This window comes from Callithrix jacchus, chromosome 1, assembly GCF_049354715.1.
Source record: "Callithrix jacchus isolate 240 chromosome 1, calJac240_pri, whole genome shotgun sequence".
Taxonomy (NCBI): Eukaryota; Metazoa; Chordata; class Mammalia; order Primates; family Cebidae; genus Callithrix; species Callithrix jacchus.
In genome coordinates, this window is record NC_133502.1 from 204,440,569 (window position 1) to 204,463,701 (window position 23,133).

Here is a 23,133-nt window from a genome sequence, read left to right on the forward strand (position 1 = left end):
GCTGAGGAGGGAGGATCACAAGGTCAGGAGTTTAAGACCAGCCTGTCGAATACGGTGAAACTCCATCTTTACTAAAAAAAAAAAAAAAAATTAGCCAGGCATGGTGGTGTGCGCCTGTAGTCTCAGCTGCCGGGGAGGCTGAGGCAGAAGAATCACTTGAACCTGGAAGGCAGGGGACCGTGAAATGAGATTATGTCACTGCACTCCAGCCTGGGTGAGAGAGCAAGACTTCATCTCAAAAAAAACAAAAAAAAAGTTAGAATGCAACATTTTATGTTATGTATATTTTACCAAATTAAAACAAGTTATTCTACTATGAAAACCTGAACCGAGAAGCATGCTGTAGGGTGTGCCTATGTGTCACGGTAGACTTTATAGAAGTCTTAGGTTGCACTGCAACCCAGGTGTACTCAGTGATCATTTTACTCCGGGGCCCCGCACTGGAGGAAGCAGCAGAATCGGCTCACGGTATCTGAAGCCAGATACAGTCCTGAGGTGGCCTGCTCTGTTACCACTGTCTTCATCTAGAGAGTTCTGGAATCAATTTTTTCCTGGTGATATTAGCAGCTTGTCAAACGACATGTCAGATGCTGGAAAAGAGCTCTCATGGGTAAGATAAAGTGCTACCGAAAACGTGGAGTGGCTACAGTATATTAGAGATACTCCCCACCTTTTCGAAACGGAACGAAAATGTAAGAGGTTGACATCAGCATTCTTCTTACTGAGGCTAAGGGGAGATCCACAGCTATCCTGCTTCCACCTGCTGCTCAGGAGGAATTCTGTTTGCCTAATGCCAACTATAAGGCAGATGGCAATGGTCCCTGTCAGAGTCACACCTGCCTCTCGTGAACCTTTCTCTAAGAGAGCGATCAGAGCATCTGAAAGGACAGAGGCAGAAATGTATCTTTAAGGCTGGTTGAATCATTTTCCACCTACTAATGAATGCTTGATCAATAAATGTCTCTTTGTGTGGCAGAATCTGGTGCAGTAATTTCTTTTCATCACAACATGTGCGTGAAGTTCTAGTTTGAGGTTCTTCCACCTTAACTTTTTGGCCACTACTATTACCTACGAATTCAACTAAGAGTTGTCCATGACCAAACTGATCTAGGTAAATTCTCTCTCATTCTCTCTCTCTCTCTCTCTCTCACACACACACACACACACACACACACACACACACACACACACAGAGAGAGACATACAGAGGGGAAGACAGAGAAAGGAGGAGGAAGGGTGGGAGAGGGGAGAATAAAAAAAATAGTATCAGGTGGTCCCCTAGTCTCTTCCAGCTATACAAGTTTGCTTTGATCCTTATCAAAGAGACTAGTGGTCACATTTGCATTGCCAGCACTGACTTTGGGGGACATGAGCAAGAATGAGGAGAGTAGAGAATGAGACTTTGGGCTTATCTTTTTTTTTTTGAGACAGAGTTTCGCTTTTGTTGTCCAGGCTGGAGTGTCATGGCACAATCTTGGCTCACTGCAACCTCTGCCTTCTATGTTCAAGCAATTCTCCTATGTCAGCCTCCCAAGTAGCTGGGATTACAGGCATGCACCATCACACCTGGCTGAGAGAGAGAGAGAGAGAGAGAGAGAGAGAGAGAGAGAGAGAGAGAGAGAGAGAGAGAGAGTGTGTGTGTGTGTGTGTGTGTGTTTTTTAGTAGAGACAGGGTTTCTCCTTCTTGGTCAGGCTTGAACTCCCAACCTCACGTGATCCACCTGCCTTGGCCTCCCAAAGTGCTAGGATTACAGGCATGAGGTACTGCACCCAGCTGGATTTATCTTTATAAAGTAAAAGAAATAACTTAAGTGCTTCTGAGCATCTTTAACGAATAAGTACTACATCCAGACTACATCCCCAATCCTAGATATTTCAGTCCCTAAGATTTTAATTTTGTGTACTCTCTATTCAATTTAGCAAAAACTTACTCCTGTCCCATAAAGCAATGGTCAGATACCTGCAGTGATTTTCTTTTTTGAGACAGAGTCTTGCTCTGTCTCCCAGGATGGAATGCAGTGGCGCAACCTCAGCTCACTGCCTCCTGGGTTCAAGCAATTCTCATGCCTCAGCCTCTCGAGTAGCTGGAATTACAGGAACATGTCACTATCTCCAGTTAATTTTCCTATTTCTATTTGAGATGGGGTTTCACCATGTTGGCCAGACTGGTCTCAAATCCCTGACCTCAAATGATCCATCCGCCCACCTCAGCCTCCCTCCTGACTCTGCTGGGATTACAGACATGAGCCACCATACCCAGTTGTGATTTTCTTTTTTTTTTTTGGAGTTTCGCTTTTGTTACCCAGGCTGGAGTGCAATGGCACGATCTCGGCTCACCGCAACCTCCGCCTCCTGGGTTCAGGCAATTCTCCCGCCTCAGCCTCCTGAGTAGCTGGGATTACAGGCACCCGCCACCATGCCCAGCTAAGTTTTTGTATTTTTAGTAGAGACAGGGTTTCACCATGTTGACCAGGAATGGTATCGATCTCTTGACCTCGTGATCCACCCGCCTCGGCCTCCCAAAGTGCTGGGATTACAGGCTTGAGCCACCGCGCCCAGCCCAATTGTGATTTTCCTAACAAACTGCCTCCTGATGCAGATGGAGGAAGGTACCACACATCACATGATTTTATTTTTAGATTTTTCCCTAACGTTTTATTAAGAAAAATTCCAAACACACAGTAAAGCTGAAAGAATTTTATAATGAATTTTACACACATAATGTACCATGACCCTCTCACCGTATTTGCTTTTATCATATTTATCCTTCTATCCATCCATCAACACATTTTTGGTTTTAATGCATTTCAAAACAGGAAGATACTCAGCACCACATTACTTCCTAGGCATTTCAGCATGTATATCACTAAGGAGGGTTCAACAGGGTTTACAGGTTTTTCTCCCCAACCTCCTTCAAGGTGAAAGTTACATACAATGACATGCACAAACCACTAGGAAAATTTTGACAATGCATACACCTATGTAACCCAAACAGTTTTCAAGATGCAGAAAATTCTGGAGAGATGAAGAAGTTCCCTCAAGCTCCTTCTCTGACACTATCTGCATACACCTACCACAGGCAATCTCTCTTTTATTAAGTTTAGTTGCAGATTGGTTCTTCCTGTCCCTAAACTCAGTCTATTAGGCATCCTTGAGTATACATTCCTTGGGTAAGCTTTCTCTCATAGCATAAAGTTTTTGCAGTTCATTCAAGTTGTTTCACTAATCTATTTTTACTTACTGCTTGGTGAGTAGTATACCATAGTATTCACAGAACACAAATTATTTATCTATTAGCTCAGTAATGAATACTTGGGCTGTTTCTGCAGTAACAGTTTTCATAGTCCAGTAGTAAGTACAACTGCAAATGAATGGTCAGATGGTAGATATCTACATCAGTATTTTTCTCTCTCTCTCTTTTTTTTTTTTTTTTTTTGAGATGCAGTCTCGCTCTGTTGCCCACACTAGAGTGAAGTGGTGCAGTCTCGGGTCACTGCAACTTCCGCCTCCCGGGTTCAAGCAATTCTCTTGCCTCCACCTCCTAAGTAACTAGGACTACAGGCGTAGTGGTGTACCACCACACCCAGCTAATTTTTTGTATTTTTAGTAGAGACAAGGTGTCACTGCGTTGGCCCAGCTGGTCTCAAACTCCGGACCTCAAGCAATCTGCCCGCCTCAGCCTCCCAAAGTGCTGAGATTACGGGCTTTATCTATTCAGTTTTATAAGAAATCACCAGACCTTTCTTTAAAGGGGACGAACCAGTTACATTCACATCAATAACGTGTGAGAGTTACAGCTGCAGCACACCCTTCAACATCTCCTGTTGTTAGTTTTATTTTAATTTTAGCCATGCTGGTGGGTTTGAAAAAGCATCTGATTGTGGTTTTTCCTGCTTCCTGTGAGTTACTTGAACATTTTTTAGATTTCGCTTTTAATTTACCTATGGTGCTTTTGAATGCATCTTTGTATAGCTGTTTGAACGGTTGCTCTAGGTATTACATTACATATGCATAATTTATCAAAGTCCACCGGGGCTGACATTTTACCAGTTGTGTGAACTGCAGCACTTAACTCCCATTGTATCCCTTTATCCTCTTCCCATTTACAATAGGATTGCCTTAAATATTTCCCTTACATACATTGAAAGCCCCATTAGACATTTTCCATCCAAACTCCTTTACATCTTGGATTCTGCTGTGAAACTCGGCTTCCACCAAGCAGACACACCTGCATGAGATGAGAGAGGCAAAAACAAACATCAGGAAGCAGAGAATGCTCTTGGGCCTGCTTCTGTTGTTTTCTGGCAAGAATTAGCAAGGGATGTTATTTCCTTTTTGAGGCAGCAGTCATTACAGCTCTCAGTCTGGTCCCAAACTTCTGAAGTATCAAGAAGTATGGTTCTCATGCTGCTTACACAGATCTCAGCAGATGCAAGCAGGGTCCTTAAGGGAGCAGTCGCCCCGTGGTTTCTTAAACCACAGTTTCCTTGGTGGTCTGGTTCGATGCGCTTCTTGTCTGTGCCTCTAGCCCTTCTCAGAATTCTGGAAGGCACTTAGAACGGTGATACATCTTTTTCTATTTAAGCTCATGCATCCTCTCGTCTGTAACTGAACTCTAAAGGTCATATAGTCCCACAGCTAATTGCTGGCAGACCTGGGATCAAAACTGAGATCTCCACTCTTTCTTCTGCAGTACGCCACTGAGTCTTTCCCTCAAGAATGTTCTTCAAAGAAGAAACAGTTGAAAGTCCCATATTCTATTTTGAGAGCACACACCAGGAACGAAATGTTTATATTTCTCAGTCACATCCTTTTCACCCTACATGTGTGGTTATCTTTGCCTGGGTGAGTTAAGCGACTGCTCACGAATCAGACACTGTGGGTGTTTCTTAGGCAACACAATGGTGACAGCAATGAACACACTTTTCTGCCGTGACTTGCTACTGAGGCTGAATTAATCAAGGCATTTGTTTCTTAAAAGATTAAACTCACCCCAGTAGACAGAGAAGGATGTAATCTGCAATCGCTTCTCACACTTCATTGCATATGGACAAACCTTTATCTATTTATTTTTTAAGATGGAGTCTCACTCACTCTGTTGCCCAGGCTGGAGTACAGTGGCACGATCTCTGCTCACTGTAAGCTCTGTCTCCCAGGTTCAAGTGATTCTCTTCGCTCAGCATCCTGGGTATCTGACAGTAGAAGAATGCACCATCACGGTCAGATAATTTCTGTATGTTTGTAGAGATGGGGTTTTACCATGTTGGCCAGGCTGGTCTTAAAGTCCCTGCCTCAAGAGATTGTCCCACCTTGGCCTGCCAAAGTGATAGGGTTGCAAACCTGAGCCACCGTGCCTAGGCAACACAGAAGCCTTAGCTTGGAACGCAAAGATCTGGAAGAACATTTCAGCTCAGCTACATGCCATGCAGGGACATTTACTGAACCTTTACTGAGCTTCCACTCATCCAGCCCAACTGGCTTCCTTGCTGATCACCAACAAGATAGCCATACTCCTGCCACAGGACCTTCACACTGGCAATATCCGCTGGATCAAATCTGCATCCTCTTGATATTTGCGTGCTGTGCATAATGTCTACTCAAAAAGCTTTCCCTAACACCCTCTGCTGCTACCCTGACTTACTTTTCTCACCCTAACACTTAAATGACTCAATCTTACATACCTATTTCTTCGCTGATTATCCCCTGATGATCGGCGCATTGTAGGTACCCCATAAATCTTTCAGGAGTGAATGAATGCCTGCCTGCAAGTTTGACAGAGACTCGGGATCCTCCTCTGTAGGCTGACCCCAAACAACTGCTCTAAATAGGAACTGAGATTGTTTATATGAAAACCCGTGACGGCGAAAGCATGCGCTCTGTGTATGGTGGGCAGTTTAAATGGTTTATGGATTCTAGGAAAAACTGTTTTTCACATTCTAACATCTCTGAAGTTGAGAAAGTTCAAGCAGTAACTAGAAACCACAGAGCAGTGATAACACAGCTGTTCCTGCCAGTTCATTCACCTCTCGGCAGAATGGGTGTCAGAGGCTTTGGTGAAAATCCCAGAGACAACGAAGGGAGTCACTCCTCTAATGACTGTGAACCAAATGGCTGTAGGAAGAGGCAGGAAGAAATGGAGAACCAGATGCCCAAAGCAGAGCCAGGAGGCAGCCAGCTCCACAGAGCTGCAAGGTTGGAAGAGCATCATCTTCATGGGATTCTCTTAAGAAGTGCTGCATGCTCAGGATAACGCAGAGGACTGTATGATGTAGACAGATGCAGGAGATGACACTGAGTTGAAAAATGGATTCTGAAGAGTGAGACTCCAAGTGAGGAAGCTTTTACAATATCCGTACCAATATATTTGCCTATACTTTCCCTTACATGTAGGCATAGCAATAAAATATGACAAAAACAAGTCTAAAATAGTTTCTTTTTTTTTTTTTTAGACAGGAGTCTCACTCTGTCTTCAGGCTGGAGTGCAGTGCTGCCATCTCAGCTTACTGCAGCCTCCAACTCCCCGGTTCAAGCGATTCTCCTGCCTCAGCCTCCTGAGTAGCTGGGATTACAGGCATGAGCCACCATGCCCAGCTAATTCTTGTATTTTTAGTAGAGACGTAGTTTTACCATGTTGGTCAGGCTGGTCTTGATCTCCTGATCTCGTGATCTGCCAGCCTTGGCCTCCCAAAATGCTGGGATTATATCCTTGAGCCACCATGCCTGGCCTAAAATAGTTCTTTCAATACATATAAAACAAAGATTCAAAAGGCCAAAAAAAAAAATTATGCCATGATTTAATTAAAACATTAAATTTCTGGCTTTACATAAGATGGTGTGTCTTACACTCAGCAGCATCTAAGGTTACGTGCATTTGTTTGAAAAAAAAAATTGAAAGCAAGACTCCGAAGCACTCCTGACCACAGACACTTCTGTACTGCTTCATCCATTGACCTCATTTCCCTGTATTTAATTCCCAGGTCTACTTGCAGGACTGACTTACATTGCAGGTTCCGATGTAACCACTGTCCTTAACGAGTACACAGATTTGCTGCCTTCTGTCCGGGGGCATGAGATTTGCTGCCTCCAGGGAAGGCAACAAATCTATGTACTCGTTAAGGACGGTGGTTCTCAAAGGGTTGTCCTGGGACCGGCAGTATCACCAGCACATAGACACTAGTGAGAAACCCACATTCTGAGGCCTCCCGAGACCTGTTAACTCACACGCTGGGGGAGAAGAAGGCTGTTCCAACAAGTCTTTCAGGTCATTCTGATGCATGTCAGAGTTTGAGAATCACTGCTCTAGGGAAAACACCCAATACCTTCTTAGCTTCAACTTGGCCATTCAACTCTCACCACTCACTGAAGTTCAAAATGTCCCAAGGATTCACTGCGCACCAGGCACTATGTAGAAGGCGGAATGTTGCTTCACAATCCAAAGTGGTATGTGTGTAAATGACTACATAAAATGCAAAAATGGGAAGACACGAGGGCTAGCAGGGGTGCCAGAACCATGCTCTGTTCAGGGGATAGAGGACTAATTCTGATTCGAGAGTCTCGGTGGACTTCATCTCTGGATTTTATAGATGAAGAAGCTGTTCAGAGCCCACTGTGGTGCTCCCTTATTGATGAACAGGCAGCGCCCCTCTCCCCCAAATGCTGGTGCTCTAGAGGCGGTGTCTGAGCTGGTCTTGAAGAGTAGGTAGGAAACCCAGAAGTAAGCAGAGGTCTTGAGGGGCATTCCAGGTAGAAAGAAAAATAGAAACAAGAGCAGGGGGGTGTGGAAGTACTTTGTCAGAAAAGTGTGGGGAGCAATCTCCAGTAGTTCAGGTACCTTTTAAGGTTGTAGGAAAGGTTGATAAGGAATGAGAGACCTGGAGGGACTGGAGGGTGTAGCCCGAAAGTGGATTTTCATATCCATGGTCTGTGAGCAGCTGGAAGCAAGGACAAAGATACTGGTAGCAGTGATTCTCTCCCTGAAAGAGGAACACAGATTTCCTGGGATCTTGCTGAACTGTAGGCTCTGATTTATAATCAGTTGTGTCTTTCTGAGCAGCTCCCAGGGATGCTAATGCTGTTTGTACCTGGATCACGCTGGGAGTGGTTGAGGGCCTGTAGGGGAATGCAGGTGCTACAGGGAGTGCGCATGTAGATGCTTAGAAATGATGCCTTTATGTTTAGGTCTGGATAAATGGTTGGATGGGTCCATGACGGTGTTTTCTGAAGAAGGGCAATACATGGAAAGAAAAATGGGAACTGGGGGCAAACATTTTCTATAAAGCGAAGGAGGAACGTGGAGTTCTGCAGATGAAAAGGAGGTCGCTGGAAACAGAATAGTGCATCTACTGCAATCAGTCTCGGCAGCACATGGCAGTAAGGTCCGGATGACAGTGGTTTAAACCAGAGGTACTTTCATGTCTCGATCACATCCAGGAAGTCAGGAAGTTGGCAGTACAGGCTGGAATGTGGTTTAATGATGCCATTGGCTTCCCAGGATCCCATCATTCTGTACTGCCATCCTCACCTCTAGGTTGAGGCCCCTCCGTGACCAATATGGTGCTACAGCATCTACATCCTTGATGCAGGCAGCAGCCAAAAGTAGCGGAAGAAAAGGCCAACAACAGGGACACATCTCAAAAGCAAAAGTGCTTTAAAGTGGCCTCCCTCAAGTTTCATGGCCAGGCCCAACCGCCACAGGGGCAGGGAGATACGATCACTTCTCTGGCTACTTTGCTCTCCTGAATGTAAGCAGAAGTCGGTTCCTAAGCAGAAAAGGGACAGCGGATAGAAGATGGCAATGTGGCAGCCCTTGCTGCAAGTGGAATCCATGGTGACCACTCAACAGGGGGAGGGTGCAAGGAAGGAATCAGATTCTCAGGGGATACGTGAGTGTCGGCCTCTTGTGCTCATGGGTGTCTGAATCTACTTGTGTCTTGTGATTTTGCTAGTTCATTAGTGTGAGTGTTTCTCTCCTCTGTCATCAAAAACCTGTCCAAGTCCTTCTCATCTGCAAGAGCCAGCTCCACTCCTACTTCCTCCAATAATGGTGGCTGCATTTCGCAAGGAGATGTGCTAGATATGAAGTGTATGCACCAAGAGGCAGCATGGGTGCAGACACACAGGAGGCACTCAATACGCATTTGCTGAATATCACCTGCAGTTTCTGGACTGACCTCTGTGCCTTAATTTTTTCCTGAGGCTCCTGTGTCCACCACACCCACCATTCTCCTAGGCCCAGCAAAAAGCCAGAATCTACCCCCCAACATTTGACATTATTTAGAACATTTTCTGCAGCCATCCCAGTCTTCAGGGCCTCGCCAAGAAATAGAAAAGAAAAGCAATATAAATGTTAATAGGACATTGTCTCTTCACTTTTACTTAGGCTAATCTACGGCAGACCAACAAAGAGGGAATTAGACAGCCGAAGAGACAGAAACACACAGGAGGAGCTTGACAAGCTGAAGCCCAAAGGACTGCAGGTTCCAGGAGGAAATGTGATTCCAGGCCAACAAGGAAGGCTACATGCAAATCAGGACAAAGCGCTTCTCCTTGGGATGTAGTTCCTGCTGTGGTCCCCATCTTCCTGGGCATCCGTCAAATTAATGCCTACCATGTGCAGCCACAGGTCTGAGTGGTAGGGACAAAAACGGTGATTACAGCAGCTCCTGTCACCAATGACTACAGAGGCAGACAAATAGACCTATAACTACAATACAGTATGAGATAAACGTTACTAGATGTATAGGCTCAAGATATTAGATAAGCAAGGAAGAGGGGCAGATGACCAGAACAAAAGGGGAAGAGAAAGATTAGGCACAAAGATGTCTTCTTATAGAGCACAAGACCCTGAGGGGCTGGGTTCTAAAGGGTAAATAGGAGTTACCTAGACAAAGAAGGCTAGAAAAGGTGTTCCAGGAAGTGAGAACACCAGGTACAAAGACTAGAGAGCATGAGTTCATGTCCTTTGCAGGGACCTGGATGAAGCTCAAAACCGTCATCGTCAGCAAGCTAACACAGGAACAGAAAACCAAACACCACATGTGCTCACTCCTAAGTGGGAGCTGAACAACGAGAACAGTTGGACACAGGGAGGGGAGCATCACACACCAGGGCCTGTCAGAGGGTGGAGGGAAAGCAGAGGGAGAACATTAGGACAAATACCTAATGCATGCAGGACTTAAAACCTAGATGACGGGTTGATAGGTGCAGCAAACCACCGTGGCACATGTATCCCAGAACTTAAAGTGGAAAAAAAATAAAGAAGAGCTATCTCATGATAGGCTAAACAATGCCCCCCAAAGATGACTACCTGATAATTCCTGAAATTTGTGAGTATCGCATTACCAAACAAAGAAAAGACTTTGTAGGTACGATTAAAGACCTCGAAGTGGAAGACGATACCAGATTATCCTGCTGGGCCTGATATAATCACAAAGGTCCTCATAAGAGAGACGCAGGAAGAGTCGATGTCAGTGGGAATGCTGGTGTGATAATTGAGGCAGAAAGTGATGTGATTCACTTTGCAGATGGAGGATGAGGCCACAAGCCAAGGGATACAGGTGGCTGCTACAAGCTGAAAAAGGCAAGGGGATGGGATTCTCCCTCAGAGCTTCGAGAAGGAAACAGCCCTGTGGACACCCTGACTTTAGTCCAGTGAGAATGACTGTGGACTTCTAATCTCCAGAACTATATGTCTAAATCTGTATTATTTTAAACCACTAAATTTGTGGTGATTTCATACAGCAGCAACAGGAAACTAACATCCAAGTGTTAAGGTGTGCCTTCCAGAAGGTTAAAGAAGAACATGAGAAAAATGAAGCGGAGGAGACAGGCTCAGGCCAAGTCATGGAAGGATCTGTGCACCAGGTTGAGTTTAAGTTTTATCCTCAATGAGGAGCTTCCACTAAAGCGTATTAGCAGAGGGATACTAAAGCACTGAATTGTCAAATTTCTAGATCTTAAATCTTAAGAATGACCATATGTCTAATTCTCTATTTTACTGACTCATTTCTTTTATTATAGACTGCAATGACTGTACAAAACAAAGGAATCACCTAATGTAATATGTAATTCTATTTCACTCCTACAAAATGCACTCTAATGTTCTTGAAGATGCACACTTGTATCTGCAAGGCTGTGATCCAGTATGAGCACAAGTGTGCAGACAGTGGGACTTATTAGAAATTGGTAATTTCTCCCCCAAAATCCTGGCCTGACGATTGACCTATGCCTAAAAAGGCCTCATTCAAATGTCCCACCTGCCCCAACTCCAGGTACGGACAGGCAACCCATGCTCACCAAGTGCTCTCTTAGGACCAGAAGCTTTGTGAACATTCCATCGTCAAGCTCTCCGCGATCCTTCTGGGCAGTACTCTCAGCTGCCAGGATCCTCTTGCAACTGAGCCTGATTCCCTGAGCACTACTGTTGCAAGGCACAGCATCCAACAGTGAAGCCTGGCCAAGATAATAATCCACCTACACACGGTTCTCTACATACCTCTGCCCAGTCTCTGTCTATACACAGAAAAGATTTGAAGGGCAGAATTCCAGCCGGCCTCCTTGTCCTTCCACTCACTCTTGGTATACTAACCCTCATGTACTCACACATCCCTTGTCAGGGCCCCTGCCAGCTGTGTCCTTGGCCGAATGTTGCTTGCTGCCAAAGGAATCACTTAGGTGGCCTCTAAGCAGCCCCGGATCTGACAAGCAGGGTCTGCTCTAGCACTGCCGCTAGACCCCTGAGGCCACGGCCAGACACGCAGAGGCTCTAAAGCAGTGCTCTGGCTGTTGCCAAAGCGAGGGACCCGCACCGAGGAGGACCCAAGGCACAAATCATCACTGAGCTACTTCATGGCTGTGCAACCTTGGCCAAGTCACTGTCCCTCTATCAAAACAGTAGGGTGTGGCCATCACCAATGCTTGCCATCATGGAGCACCCCACAAATTAGTAAGTTTTACTTCCCATGCATCTGACAGGTCCCACAGCTACAGGGGACTCTGTGGTGGAAATGCACACAACAAGACACACACCTGGCAACGCTGGGCACTGCTGAAGCCTGAATTTCGAGCTGTTTTCAGCCGTGCTGTCATGAACAGATTATTGATGGGTCTATTCCACCCCCTACCACCTTTTCTTTTAGAATCTGTATTTCCCTGAAAATAAAAGCATTGAGTCAAAGGGTCTATCATGGAGTTAAAGGATACGCACAATTTATGGTTTTTGTGATGACCTGGGTCCCTCCAGGAAGAATGACATTGATGCCACCAGCAATACAGGTCAGACAGCCCTGCTGAAACCCCTACTTCGTTCCAGCATGGAGCTAAGCACATCAGTTATTCTTTTCCAGTACCACACAATGCTCAGCCCCATTTGATTAACCAGGAAAGTGAAGTCATGGAAAGCAAAGTGACTTGCTCAAGGCAATGCAGTTATTTTGAGACAGAGCTGGGAGAAGAATCTAAGTCCCTGGAATCTTCCAACTCCATTGTGTCTGCTGAAGTATTCCGGTCTTTCAGTTATCCACACTACTTCAACAGCGTTCGTTTATTACAGATAATCACAGGCCAGGCTCTAGACGGGCTACTGTATCATATACACTACCACGTTCATCCAAGTCAATAAGGCAATAAACGTGATAATGTTGCTGATGATGATACTAGCACCTACCTACCACTGATATGTGTACGCACTGCATGAGGCACTTACATTATTTTAACGTGAGTTAGCATTAAAATGTCCAGTTTTCAGATGAAAGAACTGGAGCTCAGAAAAGAGACATCCCCCAAGAATTTCACGGATTACAAATGCAAAACACATCCATCAGTAAATGGATTTGAACACAGGGCTGGCTCCTAATAGTTAACTGCCCCAGGTGGATGTGACAAGGAAGAAGATTTCTAAAATGACAGTGAGAACAATCTGCATTCCATGTTGGTCTGTCTTCCCTGTGATGTGCTGGCTGTGTGTCATTTGATCAGCACTGAGTTTATTTATTTCAACCCCATCAGACTGGCTGCATACAAATGTATGCGGTTCTCTTCTGGTGACTGCTTCCCATTACAGCAAACATGGATCTCTCGGCTCAACCCACACCCCACACAGCCTCCAGGGTACCGCCTCCAATGGCCAAGAGGGACCTCATGAGGGCCTGCAAACAGAGGGAAAGTTCACTCTCAGGGTACCAACTGCTTTGCAGAGGAGGAAACAGGAAGGTGGGAGCTCCTAGAAAGCAGCAAGAGTATCCTGGCACAAGGTGGGTGAGCTTCAAGGCTAGGAAAGAAGCCACAGGTTCAAGTCCCTACTCTGCCCATAACTCAATGTCTGACCTGGGGTAAGTCAGTCCTGGTCACAGGGCAACTAATACAATTATTAAACAAATAACTTGATGTAATTTTAGACTCTTCCCCTGGAAGAGGATGGAAGAGGTTCTAGTAACAATAAACTGAATTGCTTTAAAGAAAGGAAATGATTCAGCAAATCCAGACAGAGGACACCTGGGCCCAGATCATTTGCATAGCTAACCTACCTTCTTACACATTCTTTTCATCAAAAGACAGAGACATAAATCCCTATGAATTGGTCGTTTTCTGCCCTAAGGCAGGTATAATCTCTGATTCTTCCTGATCCAGAGCATCTCACATCCTGAAACCACTGCAGAATGAAAGCAACCTGAAAAAGAAACCACTACCCCATCACTGAGTAAGAATTCTGTCACCTTCAGCGGATCCCAAACAGGCACACGAGACCAACTCTAGCTGAATAATCTCATGGCTACTGAAGAGGTAGGAGGGAACTGGGAAAAGCACACTGGCTTCCCTCCCTCACTGCGCTGACACTAGCTGGATCTGCCAGTCAAGAAAGGGAGAGCTCCCGGGGCCGCACCTGCCCCGTGGCACAAGCAGCTCCGTCATCTTACCGTGAATCCATCAGTAAAATACAGGGACTATCCAGGTGAGTAGGGAAAGTATGCAACCTCCATATAACAACATTTAGAAAATCAACGTTGGCTTGCCAGGGTCCTCTTTTACTGAAACTGAGAAAGTCACAAGGTGTTAACAGCTGGAAGTGGTTATTAGGTTCCCGTAATCCCACAACCGGGGGTCTACGGCTACATTTGCGATACACAACCAGAGTCTTCCAAGCACACACGCATCATGCTCCCTCCTTTCTCTAACTGCTCTGGCTTTGCAGCCAATCTTACTCCTGCGCTCAGTTCTTTGGAATCAAGGGAACTTTCTAAAATATCAAGCTGCTTTAGAAAAGTGTCAATTTGTAAATTCTCCACTTGGCCCTGTCTACCTGCAAAGATACAGATAAGTCCGGGGGAAGCAAAAGAAGAGGATTTTGTGTCTCTTTTTAGTTTCCAGATGGAGCTGCCTCCCACAGTCGACCCACACACCCAAGTGGCTGATGTCACTGTTATGATTTTAGTAGCACTGTGAGGGCGCTGGGGGCGAGAACCCCCATAAAAATCAACGATATCCAGCACATCTGAGAAAGCCAGAGAGATAGAAACTAGGGAACCAGAGTGTGCTTAGCTCTGGAATTGTCTGCAGAATCGCCAAGCAGACTCATCATCACACAGACATATGTGTACACACACAAGACACACTGAGCCAGGGCCTTATGGAGGATGACACTTGACCAGGCTGACGATGTCCAAGCTGCTGAGAAGGATCCAGTCCCAAATACCACCCAGTAGGACCCTCAGGGAAAATTCCCTTGGCCACTATGTAGAATGTCAGGCTCAGAACTGGGAAAGCACCTGTCCCAGAGGTGAAAAGAGTGCTTTTCGACCAAGCTTGACACTGTTTTGAGTCTGGCCTCCACGGACTGGAGGGAAGGAGGGGAGGGAGGGCGGGAGGGAGGGAGGGAAGGAGGGGGAGGGAGGAGGAGGGAAGAGAAAAGGAAAGGGAGGGAGGTGAAGGAGGGGGAGGGAAGAGAAAAGGAAAGGGAGGGAGGTGAAGGAGGGAAGAGAAAAAGGAAAATCTAAGGAATACGACAGTGCACCAGGCACTGAGGCTGTCTATAAGGAAAAAGGGCCCTGGAAGGGGGTTGAGGTGGCCAGTGTGTACACAGAGACCCTCATACCCAGCACAGCCAGGAGCACTCCTGAGTGTCACTCACCATAACACAGACATTACAAGCCTGCCTGTGGTATTTCATCTCTTCAGGTGATTGTCATCATACTACGTTGCTAGGGCAGCCGCAACAGAATACCAGACTGTGAGGCTGAAACAACAGAAATTCATTCTCTTTCACTTCTGGAGGCTGGAAGTCTGCTATCAAAGCTTTGGCAGAGTTAGTTTCTTCTGAGGCCTCTCCTTGGCCTGCAGGTGGCCGTCTTCTGCCTGTGTCTTCACGGGGTCGTTCCTCCATATCTGTGTCCTAATCTCCTCTTCGTACAGGGACATCAGATTGGACTAGGGTCCACCGTAATGACCTCATTTTACTTTAATCACCTCTGCCAAGACCGTATCCCAAAACAGTCACATTCCTGGGCACGGGGGTTAGGGCTTCAATAAACCTTGGAAATGGAGGAGCACAATTTGGCCAATCACAGTCATTACCACGTTTACACCACTGAGCGAAAAGAGACACACGGGCAGCGACTTCTCCGAAAACACCCCACTCGACTGTTAGCAGAGCCAGGGATAAAATCCAGACCAAGACCCTGAAAACACAATCCCACCACTCCGCGAAGCTGCCTAGACCTGTGAGGTTTCTGGTGTCAGGCCCTGTTTTAGAAGTAAGAGAGCCAAGGCTGAGCAAGGCGAAGTAACTTACCAGAGGGTCACAGATCTAAAAAGAGTGGCACTGGGACTCCTATGTAGGATCTGTCTAGCTTTACCCCTACTAGTGTTTTACACTGAATGAACGCCAAGACTGCACTTGGATTTGAACCCATCGTTGGTGAGGCAGCAGCGCCTTCCTTCATAACTCATTTTCCTCTGTTGACGGTGGTCTGGATGGCATGGTGGTTTAGAGCGACCTATTCCCCATTTTAATTCTTAAATTCTTAATATTCACAAATCTTAAGAAAGGTGTTTAAAATCCTTCATTAAAGGCCTTTCACCTGTATGATCATAAAGCCCTTTAGTGAGTCCCCATTGAACTGATGCTGGCTCTCCTACTTAGGCTGCATGCTGCCTTGGGGACTCTCCGTGGTGCTTCATATAAAACTTCGTACTTAGAAATTTCCTGATAAATATTTGCTGAATGCATGAACAGATGGATGGATGGACAAAGTGGTCTGAGGAACCTCAAAAGGCCCTTCCCAGCTTTAAGCTTCATGACTCTGCACTGCGAGGTGACAGTGGGGTCACTGTCCCACGGCTGAGCACGGCATCAGACCTAAACCAGAACTTTTGATCTCCTCAGCGTATCTTCCTCCACCCAGCCAGCATGTCAGAGCAGCACCACCAACTGAAACAAGGCAGGGAGAGGAAGTTGTCCTCGACAATAATGGGCTTTGCCTAGGCACAAAATCACAGAAAGCTCTAGAAACATTTAAACTTTCCCTTTATAATTAACGCCTGTGTGTGGGAGGGGGGCGGGCGGGGAAGGAGGGAGGGAGGCAGGCAGACAGGCAGGCAGACAGACAGGCCAGCAGGCAGGCAGGCAGGCAGGCAGGCAGGTAGAGAGAGACAGAGAGAGATGGAGTCTTGCTCTGTCACCCAGCAGACTGGAGTACAGTGGCGTGATGTCCGCTTGCCACAACCTCCACCTCCTGGGTTCAAGCAATTCTCATGCTTCACCCTCCCAAATAGCTGGGGTTACAGGCAGGCACCACCATGCCCAGATAATTTTAGTATTTTCAGTTGAGTTGGGGTTTCGCCACGTTAGCCAGGCTGGTCTTGAACTCCTGACCACAGATGATCCGCCCACCTCAGCCTCCCAAAGTACTAGGATTACAGGTGTAAGCCACCCTGCGCAATTGGCCAGTACTACTTGGAGTACTTTCCTCTCTCATCAGACCTTAGCTAGGTGGGGGAAAAAAAAGGAAAACTTCATCATCACTGTGTAATTCTGCTGTCCTTGCTGCCTATGTTCCCACTTGGACAATGGTATTGCTGTTCAACAACCGTCTGTTTGAGTAGCTATACAAGCCAAGAACTACCCCAGGCAATTTCCAAAGAGCAAAAGACAATGCTCATGACAGCTAGGCAGTTACAAGCAATTCATGAGATTAAAAAAAAAAATACTTAAGAATGCAGAATAATGTAATACAAATCGTATTCAGTGTTAAGCCTTTGAGGAATAACCAGTCTAGGGAAAGGTTTTAAAGACTAAAATCTCAGAAGAGATGAGACTGAATTCGTCAATCAAAGAATCAGATCAACAATGAGAACTGGAAGCCTCGTCTTCAGAAAATGGCTAGGTCACGGTCTAATGCATGCCCATGGCGATGAACTGGCCAGGCAGCTGAGCAAGTCAGGAAGAACAGTGGCAATAAAGGCTTGGCAGCCATACTGTGTGTCAAGGGGAAAGGGACAACTGGTCCCTGGCTGGCTGGAGGAAGGAGAATGGGAATGACAGCAGCAGGTGCGGAGAGCTCGTGGAGGAACACCAAAGGTCCTTTTAATCAGAAGCATTGAGCCTGGACACAGTGGACACCAGGCACTCATTTGGTTTTTCTGAGCAGAGGAATGGAATGATGCAAATTCCTGAGGAATTCATAACATTCCCACGGCTCTGCTGTGATGTGAGTAGAATAAATCAAGGAAGGATCATCCCAATGGCAGATACGCTGATCCAAGGGCAATGTGGTGGTCCTACAAGCTAGAGAAGGAAATGGCTAAATTCTTTAAAACCAGGATCGTACTTCAGTGGGAAGTCAGTATTGTGAAAAAGGGGTATCAGAGTGCAAATAAATACTGTATGATGTTTCTTCTCAAAAGACCAGTTAAAACTGCTAGAAATTCCAAAGCAACAAATCACACAGCTGGAAAAGACCTTTGGTAGCAAACTACTCCAAACCCTTCTGTAGGAAATCATTCGCTCACTGTTTACTGTGCCCCTACTGTGCATAAGACACTGTGCTGATACAGATCCCAAGCAATCAAGAGTGGGCCAAGTGTTAGAGGAGTGCTTATAGGGTGACAAAGACCAAGCTCCAGCTTAATCCCACAGAGGTGCGGCAGTTTCCCCAGGGGAACAAGGGGAAGCAAGGCAAGACAAAGAACAGTCCTGCTGAGTCAGGAGCTGTGCAAGGGCAAGGGGTGGCCACCCGGCTCCCATATTTTGTAACCTGCTGGCGCCAAGGCTTCCAGGGGGTCTGGAGCAAGATAGGAGACAGGGCAGAAGTGAGATTCAAAGGTTAGAATGGATTGGTCTCTTTCAAGGGTTCTAACCCCTGTGTTAGAATACTCTGCTACACCATGCCTCAATCTGGTATTTTTCACACTCTGATTTTAATGCGTCCTAAAATACTGAACAGAACATAGGTCTGAAGGATACCCTGGAAACCAGGAATGAGGCCAACCTCCTTACTGGAGAGAAGTTAGGTGAGCTGCCCACAGCTGACTGATTCATAGGCTGCTGTTCAGGAAAACTGCCTGCTACCTATGGCCAAATGATCTGAGCAGAAACACCTCTGAGACCAGACTAAAGGGAAAGAGCACAGAGAAGGGAAAAGTAAGAACAAGAGTTTGTTTGAGAGTTGGGGTCTCCCTTTATCACCCAGGCTGGAATGCAGTGGTGTGATCATAGCTCACTGCAGCCTCAAATTTCTGGGCTCCAGCAATTCTCCTTCTTCATTGAGGACTGAGAGTGAGCACCACCATGCTTGGCTAATTTGTATTGTTTATTGTTTTGCAGAGACAGAGTCTTGCTATATTGCATAGGACACTCTCAAACTCTGGCTTCAACGAATCCTCCCGCCTCAGCCTCCCAAAGTACTGGGAGGGGACTGATCTAGAAATATGGGTTTCAAACAGAAATTACATTATCTTCTCCAGGTTTCAGAAAATAAAGGTAAGAGCTACAGTGTGCTGCATACTGAGTGGTGTGCCATTTTATAAAGGAGGAAACTGAAGGCCAGAGAAGTGGAGTAACTTGCCCCAAACCCCCCAACAACTAGAGCTAATGCCAGGATTCAACCCCAGGCAGTTTGAGTCTACAGCGGGTTAAGCGCTACCACTATCCCATTTGGCACAACCCTGGGGAGGAGCTAAAAAGAGGGCACATCCTGCCTGGACAGGGAAGCTGGAGCCTGGGTGGCAGGCCTAACATTGGAAATGAATCGCCTTGAGTCAGTAAAGATGCCAGCCTCAGTGGGAGAAACGGCCCTCCAGGGAGCATCTAAGCAGGCTTCAGGAAGGCAGGAGCAGATGGATCACAAGCTTGAAGGCTTCTAGAGGAAACTAGCACAAGAGGGGCATGTTCACTGAGGCCAGGGACCCACTGGCTATGAGGTGGGTCCTGCCATGGGGTAACTAGGTGAGTCACACAGTCTACTCCATCATTAGTGGAAATTCATCAGGAAACCCCTCCTTGACTCCTGAGTATAGTAAAGAGACCAAATAAATGGGTGGAGAAGTGGAGGAAACAGACAGAAATTAGAGTCACAGAAATTGAGGGGTGAGGGGTACAGAGCATGTGTGTGTGTCTGTGTGTGTGTGTGTGTGTGTGTGTGTGTGTGTGTACATGTGGGCAGCATGCACCCTGACGTGCGTGTACATGTGGACAGCACGTATGAGCGTGTATGTGTGTACATGCGGGTAGCATGCACTTTGCTGAGGCCAGCAAGAAAAGCCACTAATCTACTAGTCTCTAAAAAAGAAAGCAGAGGCAACAACACAGGGAGGAAAAACCAACCGTGACCCCCAGCATTCTTCAACAGCCTCAACCAGAGTGAAATTTAAATTACGTTTCCATGGTGCGGCCTCTGTGCCTTCAGGAATTTGCCCTGTATTGCCTTTGTACTCACAGAAGATATACCATAAGCATTTGTCAGTGGTGAGGATGACAGCTACACTTTAAAAGGCACCTAAATTGCCTATCCTGTGGCTAATTTGTTGTCTGTTTGTTCTGGAAAATCGCCCCTTTATGGAACCTCTCCATCTTGAGAGCAAAATCCCATCACTTGAGGGCTAAGATGTGCTAAGAAGAAGCTCACCACTTCATTTCATATCTGTTTTCTTATAATTAATCAGTTTTATTAAAAAAAAAAAGGAGAGGGATAGATGTATCTACAACAGATGAGGGAAAATAGATTCAGCTTAGCGAAGGATTATCCATAACAGTCCCAGAAGGTTTGGCTATTCAGATGATCATTAAAGGAACGGATAGAGTTGGTTTAAAAAAAGTCCCAGCTGCCCCAGGATCAGATAAAGAAAAATGAGAGGGCTATTTTCACTCCCTTCTGGAACCACATTAAAATATATCCCTAAACAGCCTTTAGCTAGGAACTCCCCCTGCTATTCCACTAGTACATAAAGGCAGGGAACCATCTCGGGCTACTGGGAAGCACATCAATCACAGCTCAGGATTCATTCATTCCGTGGTCACTGGTGGTTTATTTAAAACACATAAGACAGTACACACAGCTGGACACAGCAAACCAGCTTGGCACTCTTGATTACCTAATTGATGGTTCTGTTTTAGGCTTTTTCTTTTTTTTCAGGTTAAAGTTTCTTAGTGCACAAATGATCAATTCATGTATTTGCTCACTCTTCTTCCTTGATATTCAACATTTTAAAATGAGTGACCAGGTCTGGGAACAATGGCTCCCATGTGTAATCGCAGTAACTTGGGAGGCCAAGGCAAGAGGATCACCTTGACCCCAGAAGTTTGACACCAGCCTGGGCAACGAGGCAAGACCCCATGCCTACAAAAAAACTCTAAAAATTAGCCAGCTGTGGTGGTGCCTGTGTTCTCAGCTTATGGGACTCCTGGGGAAGTGAAAGAAAACCCGAATTTCAGAGCACGAAAGTAAACCAAATCTTCTTGATGGAAAACAAAAAAATGGAGGCAAAGGAAGTGGAATTTAACAGTGTGGTGTCAATTAAACAAAACTGAGCTTTGTAATCTGCAGCTGCTACAATATTTACGGAGGTTATCTATGTAGAAGTGACTTTGGAATCAGGTGTTGTGGAGGGGAAGGGGACCCAACTTAGACTTGCTAGCTCTCCCCTGGAATCCTGGCTGTCCAGCTGTATAACCTTGAACAAGACATTAAACCGGAGCAAAACACACATTCCTTCTGAATTGCAATGGTCTCATTCAAAGAATATGGGCAAAAATTCCTGTTTCCACAGGTTTATTAAGATGATTAGGTGAGAATTGGAATGTGCAAGTTTCTTATGGGTATCATGCTTGATAATCACAGGGACTGTTATCAATTCATATGATACAGAAATTCACCCATTTACCTTTAATGTCTGGGTGAAACAGGGAAAGGCAAAGAACAAGGCAGTTCGCACACCTGTGAGCATAAAGAGGCAACGCCCTTGTGAACATTCTCAGCAAGTGTCTTTAAAGATGATCTTCTAAGGCAAATCCATGCCCCCAACTGAAGGGCAGCTTATAAAGTCACCAGAAGAATCAGAGCAGCCACATAGCAAATGCATGTGGTGTTCCTTTTAAGCTTATTACATGGTGCAGGTTAAAGGTCCTAAGTGGCACAGAAGGATAAAGAACTTCTCACAGAAGCTCTGGACGGTGCATCCTGACTGGTCTGAGTGGTATCTTTTTCCTTAGTACTAAGCAGGAACATACAAGCCTATTGTGCAACCCCCACACTCTTGTACTCTTTATTTTTGTCTTGGGTGTACTGTTTTACAGGCAGCAGTGAGAACGACAATGGAGATCCTTGGATAAGAAACTGCTTTGTCAACTGTATATCGTTATGAAGATACTAAGGACAATGATACGGTAGTAACAAAAGAAACAGTAACAAATACTGTGACAAATACAGCAGCAAAAGTCCCTCAAATGAATGAAAATGCATTGGGCACCTACAACGGGCATGGAACCACCGTGCACTTATGGGGGAAGTACATCAATCCTGCCCTTAGAACTCAATGAACACACAAAAACATCCAACAGAGTCACAGCAGAAGGCATGTCATAGTAAGTCACCCAAAGGCAGGAAGTATCATAGCAAGACCAAAGACAAAACAAATAATCCTGATCAGACAGAACAGAAGGAGCAGTGAAGAGGGACTTTACAGAAAAGATGAGTAGGTCTAGGAGGAAGGGGACAGACCCTGCATGAGTTACCAGCTCAGAGACAGAAAAGGAACACGTGCATTTGTAAAACCAACTCTCATGGCCGCAGCCTGGGTATTCTGCTGATTGGGGTTGCAAGTGGGAGTTGAGGTCGGTGCTTAGGGGTGAGCTGTTTTGATGAAGTTGTAAAGGGAAATTAGAGCAAGATCCTAGAAGGCGGTAAGTGAGCTGCTAACAATATCTGGCCTTACCCCTTTGCTTTCCAGGCAATGATGAGCCACAGAAAGCTTTTGAATGGGGAGTGGCACAGCCTTTGAGGAGGATTCCTCTGGAATCTATACGAAAGGCTGGAGGATAAAAGGAGGCAGAAGGCAAAGTCAAAGGGGTCAGACAGGAGCTGGCAAAGGCTTGTTCCAACAAGGCGGCCATTAGAGACAATTACAAGAAAGAGAAGTTTCTAGTTTAAAAAGAACTTTACGAAGCTCTCGTAAAATAGAAAACGCAGTCGTGAATTTCCCGGTTGGCTGCAGAGCAAGCCCAGATTTGGGTTCACGGTCAAAGGGCACAGCCTCAGGGTCCAGGGACAAAGGCAGGCATGCCATCTTTCTCACAGGAAATAGCTCTGAGAAGTGGGTGATGTGCAAAGCAATTCTAGAATCAGTTCACGTCTACAGACGCTTTGGAAATAGTTGTGTCTAGTGAGGTACTGTAAGGTGACAAGTGGAAACAAGAATGCTGATTCCAAAACCCTTACCCACAGACACACACGCTCTGGTATCAGGCAGATTTGGGAAAGGGTCATATGCAGTTAATCAAGGAATCGTGGTAAAAGGGAAAAGAGACAAGGAATCTGGAAAATGACTCAGACAGTGTTGGAAGATAAAATGTGTGCGGCACTTTAGAGAAAAACTCCTGTATTTCAGGATCCTGCCATCCACACAGGCATTCTGAGCCCCCTTTCT

At 45.8% G+C, this 23,133-nt stretch overlaps 1 protein-coding gene and 1 non-coding gene across 11 annotated transcripts in view; both read right to left on the reverse strand.

The window, feature by feature from the left end:
* The window catches only part of LARGE1 (LARGE xylosyl- and glucuronyltransferase 1), a 635,729-nt gene that overhangs the window by 418,308 nt on the left and 194,288 nt on the right, over positions 1 to 23,133 (reverse strand). The window lies entirely within an intron of this gene.
* Positions 11,642 to 11,776, reverse strand: LOC118148450 (small nucleolar RNA SNORA76). The gene has a single exon (XR_004735263.1). It is a non-coding gene; the product is annotated as a small nucleolar RNA SNORA76 (small nucleolar RNA).